The sequence below is a fragment of the Coturnix japonica genome, chromosome 1 (assembly GCF_054131305.1).
Source record: "Coturnix japonica strain WE chromosome 1, WE-NBRP24, whole genome shotgun sequence".
In the NCBI taxonomy this organism is placed as follows: Eukaryota; Metazoa; Chordata; class Aves; order Galliformes; family Phasianidae; genus Coturnix; species Coturnix japonica.
The window spans coordinates 10,142,324-10,148,700 of record NC_140663.1 but is presented as its reverse complement, the minus strand read 5'-3'; the positions used below and the strand labels follow the sequence as shown (position 1 = coordinate 10,148,700).

The 6,377-nt window shown below is 34.5% G+C and overlaps 1 long non-coding RNA gene across 1 annotated transcript; it reads left to right on the top strand.

Moving 5' to 3' along the window:
- Positions 1 to 3,117: 3,117 nt before the first annotated feature.
- LOC146762284 (uncharacterized) lies at positions 3,118 to 5,883 on the top strand. The gene is made up of 2 exons (XR_014933162.1): positions 3,118 to 3,936; positions 5,236 to 5,883. It is a non-coding gene; the product is annotated as an uncharacterized LOC146762284 (long non-coding RNA).
- The last annotated feature ends 494 nt before the right edge of the window (positions 5,884 to 6,377 follow it).

Below are 6,377 nucleotides of genomic sequence, written 5' to 3'. Positions count from 1 at the left end.
CTAAAGTAATAATGCTTGAAGTTCCTCTTAAAAATATTTCAAGACGTATTTGCCCAAAGGAGTGAAAAGATTCCTTTTACAGTTATAAATTTCTCATTTTTACTTCCCTGGAGTACCACAGGAGTGATGGAGAACATAATATAGCAATTAAGTTCTGCAGCTAAATTCCTCAGCAAAGTTGTGTATTGTGGCAGATAAATATATATATATATATATGTTTTTGTATAGCTTTTAAAAAAAGATAGATAAAACTGCTGACAAAACCATAATAGGATATGGATGGCCCCTGTGATGTTTTATACTACTACTACAAATAATAATAATAAAAACAGTAGAAGGAATTCATAGAAAGCCCATCAAGATCACCTTCCAATTTCTGCTTCTTGTACATCCTTCAGTATTTTAACTCAGTGGATCTTGACCTGTGTTGGTCTGAAAAGGCACCATAACGTGATAATATTTTTTAAAGGTTTTATAAAAATTATTGCCAGTTGTCTGTCATGTTATGCAGATGGCAAGAATTATACTTAGTTTTGCAAATCAGGAGTTGAAATTTGATTTAAGGAAAGTGTCTGATAAAGCAGCTGCTGTGACAGTCTTATTTAATGGTTGCATCAATGACTTGTTTGTTGAGGCAACAAACTCCATCCCAGGAAGACATACCCTGTCTGTTTTTAGTTGTCAGTTTCTTAGCTGTATCTCAAGGGGGAAAAGAACCCTTTTTAAAATATGAACCACATTCTACTTGTGAGTTGATTAATTCAGAGGAAAGGTGTTACAGAGACTTAATAAAAAATGAGCTCTGACTGACAAAATTTAATAAGATTACTACTTCCATATCCTAGTATTCTTCATTTCTTTCTGATTTTTATTTCCATTTGGAAGAGAACCAGAAGAAAAAATGAAAAATATCAAAGGCAAGTAAACCCAGATTTGTCACAATGGATTATTTTTCTTTTATTTGAGACTTTTAAAATGATGTATTCAATAACATAAAATTATAGCATTTCTTTCATCTGACCATATCATTTCAAGGTTACAGTGCAGCATTTTCTGAATATCACAAAATAATATCTGAGACTCTGTAAAATAGAATCTTCTCTTTCATTTTGAAATAGATCACTTGTGAATATTCTTGAAAGGAATTAGTTAGTTAAACTATTATAAAAATGTTTCTGAGAGTCTGGTCTGCCAGTTAAAGTTGAATGCATAACATACCATAGTAGGAATTTGATGGGTCCTTGTGACCATTAAATCCTTAATTTCTTTTGCAGGCATTGATTTCCCAACAGTTTTTACTCTCAGAAATGAGGTGCTGTTGTGCTCACTATTCTTAAACTGATGGCATGCTCCTGTAAAGTGCAGTACCTATAAAATGAATATTATGCTGCTACAGGAATAAAGCATAATTCTGACATTATGTATAGTGTACTCAAAACTTTGCCTAGTGTTGTTCCCAGTAAAGAGTTTTGATCCCAATAATCTCTACAGTATTATTTCCTCAGACTAACACTAGGAGATATCTTTTCATTTATCCACTCTGGAAAACACTTTCTTTTCATTAAAAAATAAAAACATATAGTGGGCTAATATATTACATTTATTGCAATGATGTAAAAATAATTTCTCTCTGGAGGGATCTCATGTGTTGTGTTTTTTTTCTATTTAAATGAAGTTATCCAGAAGCGCAAAATTTCAAGAGGGTGTAATGAACACCAATCTTCCTTATTTTTGAACAAGTTGACTTTCATATCTTTGTTCTTAAGTGAACCCTAGTATTGCTGAAATAACTTGCTAATTTGATGGGGTGCAAAAAAGGGTACTTCAAAAAGAAAAAAAAAAAAAAAAAAAGAAGACATCTGCAGGTCTTACATTCAGTAGTTAGTTTTTATTAGTATTATTTTCTAATATCTACTTGATTAGTCAAGCATTTAATTTCTCACAGAAAGCGCACATACGGAAAGAAACAGATGAATGATTAAAACTGATGTTCAAAGGAAGTTACACAATATTAACATATGAATGGAAATCTAATCCATATTTTAGATCACTGAAGAGAACAAGTGAATGAGAAGTTCTTCAATGATAATGGGCTCCAAAAATCATTAATGGATCTCAAGAAGAATCTGGAAATGGACAGTAAATGTGTGGCTTTTAAAGATAGATGGGGAAAAAAGCAAGAAATGATATTTTAATTACCAGAAGAGTTAAGTGTATAGATTCAAAATCTCACCTGCATCAAGGGAATCAAACTTAGGGCAAGTCCTAACTAATGTAGTGATGTACTGGTTCTACTTTATACATAGAACACCATGGAAACAAAAATGTATTACCTCAGGATGGCAGAGATCTTATAAGGTAAGTCTGCAGTACCTGGACAACATCAAAACCAAGCTTAAGATGATGTCAAAGTTTTGAACCTCCACCTGAAACTTAAATAAGATCTGAACAAAATCATTCTCCTTCCATGTGTAGTAAGTATAATGAACACAGACAGGAAACCTTTTTACACACACAAGCTGCCCATACAGTTCAGCAGTGACCTATTGCAACTGCTGTACAACAGAAACATCCATTAGGATTAAAGTCAACATCATTGGCACTGAGGAAAGGACATCTAGAACCTGAACATGGCTTATAAGCACTGTGACCACTTCATGTATTTATTTTGCACTGTTGTGTGCTATTACAGCATCTGAACAAACACCTGATTACAATGGCATCAAACCAAAACCTACAGCAAGGTGTTAATTTTCTGGCTTTTTTGCCTTTTCTCCATTTAAACGAATGAACAAACAAACAAACAGAACTAATGGAGATGTGTTTTGAGCACTCTAGGAAATGAAAGGGGATAGCTTCCTTACAAGTGTTTTTCAACAAAACAAAAGCAAACAAACAAACAAAAATTATAATTTTTATGAAATATTTTCTTGTGATTGTTTGATATTGATTTTATCCAAGGCCACTTGAAGATTTTACTAACTAGTGAATGCTCTGGCATGCTTCAAAAGACCTTTTATTTTTTTTCTCAGAGAAACTGTGAAGTAATGATTTGTCTGCTACTCAGTTGCTCATTACATAAAGAACAAATCAGTAATGGCACAGTGACTGGAAAATATTAGATTTGGGTTTGTTTTACATCTATACTTTTCAAAGCATACTTGTTTAACTTAGAGAAATACTGGCTTCTGAAGTATAACCATGTTCTGTGAATGATGAGTTCCCTGGCAAGTCTTCCAGTGACACTGAAATCAGTGACTAGTTTTTTACTTATTTAGTTTGCAGTGAACATACTCTGGTTTTAAAACACTGTAAAATTAAGGAAAACCTGGCCCCAGAGGACAAATTTTGTACAAAAATTTCCAGATTGTAATTTAACTCCTTGATCTTACCATTGACATGTGAATCAGAATCAATATCTAAGAACCACAGTCTGCTCCTAGATTGCCTTTCCCAGGCTTAGTGAGGAAAGGAGATCTCCATGTCACAAGGAAGCTTTCAGGTTGGGCTGCTGCCACCTGGGATAATGAGACACATCCCTATGCAATCTGTAAATCCAAACACTGAGTTATCAAAGACTGAACAAAGATGAAGTAGTAATACAGTCTCAATTTTCCTTTTTCCCTTTCAAATAAAATGTTTTTTTAAGAAAATTCGGACTGAAATGTTTATCCCTGAACATTTAGGAGAAAGAAGCTGATGGAAGGATTTAAATAGCACCTAAGGATTTGTCTTGACCACAGACAGAAATGTTTGCCTTGTAAAGACTAACCCTATAGACCCTGAAGATACAAATCAAGGAAGTTTCAGAGTGAAGAAGTCACCACTCTGCTTGCCTTCCTTGATGTCAGTGGCTTTATGAGCAATGAGGCTGGAGAATGCTTGAAGTGAAGAGTGAAGCTCTCCAGAGTGAATAGAAAGCACCTCCTTATGAAGGTATGGCAGTTTAAGCAGTGATTAGATCAAAAGAAAAGAAATGTTCTGAACATGTAGTTGGAAGAAGCAAGGGGCACTAGACCCTGGTACTGGACTACCCCCTGACTGAGCAGTGCCTTGAGCAGAACTTTTTGGAGGCAATTTGGGGCAAGATCGATACATGAGGTAAATCAGTAATGTACATTCATAACTTAAACCATATTGATAGCCCTATTAATTTAGTGACTAAAGCCCTTGTAGACTTGATTCAGTGGCACTACTCATGCATTGAAGTTGATCGTGTGCTTAAATTGCTTCTCTGTGCTGAATCTGACAGGACAGTGAGATTTGTTACTGTCTCACTGTTCCATGATCCAAAAGAACAAAGTCAGACAGTCTCAGTGAAATTTACAGTGGACAGATGCTGTTCTCAGAAAAGCACCCAAATGTTTAGCCATCTTATGGATAGCATCCCCGTATTTATTATCCAAAACTGGAGCAGTAGGCTCTGTTGGGGGCTTCCTTTAGGGCTTGGCAGAAAGGCATTCATGGGGTTGTACATGAGAAGCTGATTGTGGCTGTTCTAATTTTTCTAGCTGTATAAAATTTTGCTGACTTATCATTTTTCCTGAACACTAACTTCAATTAAAAGACTAAAACAACAACAACTAAAAGCCAGTATATACTCCCTGAATGAATCACGCTTTCAGTTTTCTTTGTGGTTTTCTTCTGCTTTTGATATAGTAGTTGACTCATAGCTGTAAAAGTCTATCAGGCTTATTTCCTTATAATTATTGTTTCTATGTTATTATTTACATATTATTATTGCTAGTTTATTTTCCATCTTGCAAATGTTCAGAAATGTCAGGTTTCAGTAAAATCATCCTAGCTGGTAAATGAAATTCAGTTATGGCAATATATTCCCAACTCAGAATGTGAACCAAACAATTTTCCCTACTCTGTCTCTGATCTCTCTGCTCTTCCACAGTTTTTGAACTTCTGGGGAAAAAAAGAAAAAGAAAAAAAAGAAGAAAAAAAAAAAAGAGTTGTGAATAAGAGATTTTGCTTTCTGTTCATCTTCTAAACTATCTGAAATATTTATCTACAAAATTACTTTTGTCCTCTTCCCCTAGAACTATTTGGCTTGAGATTCAGTCCACTAGTACATCATGGTACAAGATTCGGGCACTTGAATACCTGATATACCCATATTTTTTGTTTGACATTTCTCTTATAGAATGCTGTTAGGATTTTCATATTACAATAGCCTAAACTGTATAGAAACAGTGAGACATAAACATATCTCTGATTATTTTTCAGGATTTCAGATGGCATGAGAAATGAAATGCAAATGCAGCTCTACCACAAGAGACCACAAAAGACAAGAGAATTCACCACTGTGCCACTGAGAACAGACCTATGGGAACATCCCTATATGAGTTTAGAAAGATAGTTCACAGTAGAGCAAATGAGAGAGACAAGATAAACAAGATCTGAGAGATAAGAATGCTGTTAACTGCAGGTGATTTTAATTTAAATATCTGAAGCTACAGTGATGAAATAAGAACAAATTTCTTCCCTTTTTTTCCCCTGTTTGTCAAGTATTGTGAAAATAAATGATGAGGTGGATTTTTAGTGTCTCAGAGAGAGGTATACAAAAGAGTCTGCAGCAATATAAATAATTATTTGAAAATTCCTGTGACTGATATTGGATCATGCATTTTGGCAGGTTGTAAACCTTCTGATTAAAACCTCTGTTTATCTCAATTTATTGTATGGGAAAATGTCTAATTAATGAAAATCCACATATAACTAAAGTAACTTCTTAATTTGAGGTTGAAAACTGTTATGTATTAAACAACCTGTGAGAAATATTGCATTGTGTCCTGTAAGGCTCTTATATAAACTTAGAAAAAGTATGTACGTACAGCTTGTGAATGTATGCTTCAATAAAGACAAAGTAATTAATATTTAAATTGTTTACTTTCCTATGAATACAGTTGAGGAGTACACACGGTAAATGATCTTACCACTCCTAATGTTACAAGGAATCACTGTTGTCTCATGGGCACGTTCTTCCAGTTCTTGGAAAGTGGTTTCCCACCCTGACATCTCAACTCGCACTGTTTATTCTTCTGCCCTGACAGTCTGTAGCAAGGAACCATAGACACAAAGCCTTGGTTTTATGCAGTAAATCAGCTGGGTTAAGGATTTTCCATGGGTAGTTTGCTCCTTGAACAATAGTTGTATGTTCATTTTGTTGCTCTCTTCAAGTCTGCTATTTAACATTAGTTTATCAGTGAAAATGTCTCTTTACCATTATTAATCATTCAAATAAAGATTTCTTATTTTGTCTTGTAACGGTCACTAAGAAAGAAGGTTCCCATCATTTTGCTGACAGCTGTGCACAACCATCTCACTTTCCCTCCATTTATCTGAGCTGGTCTCATGAGTCAAAGAGG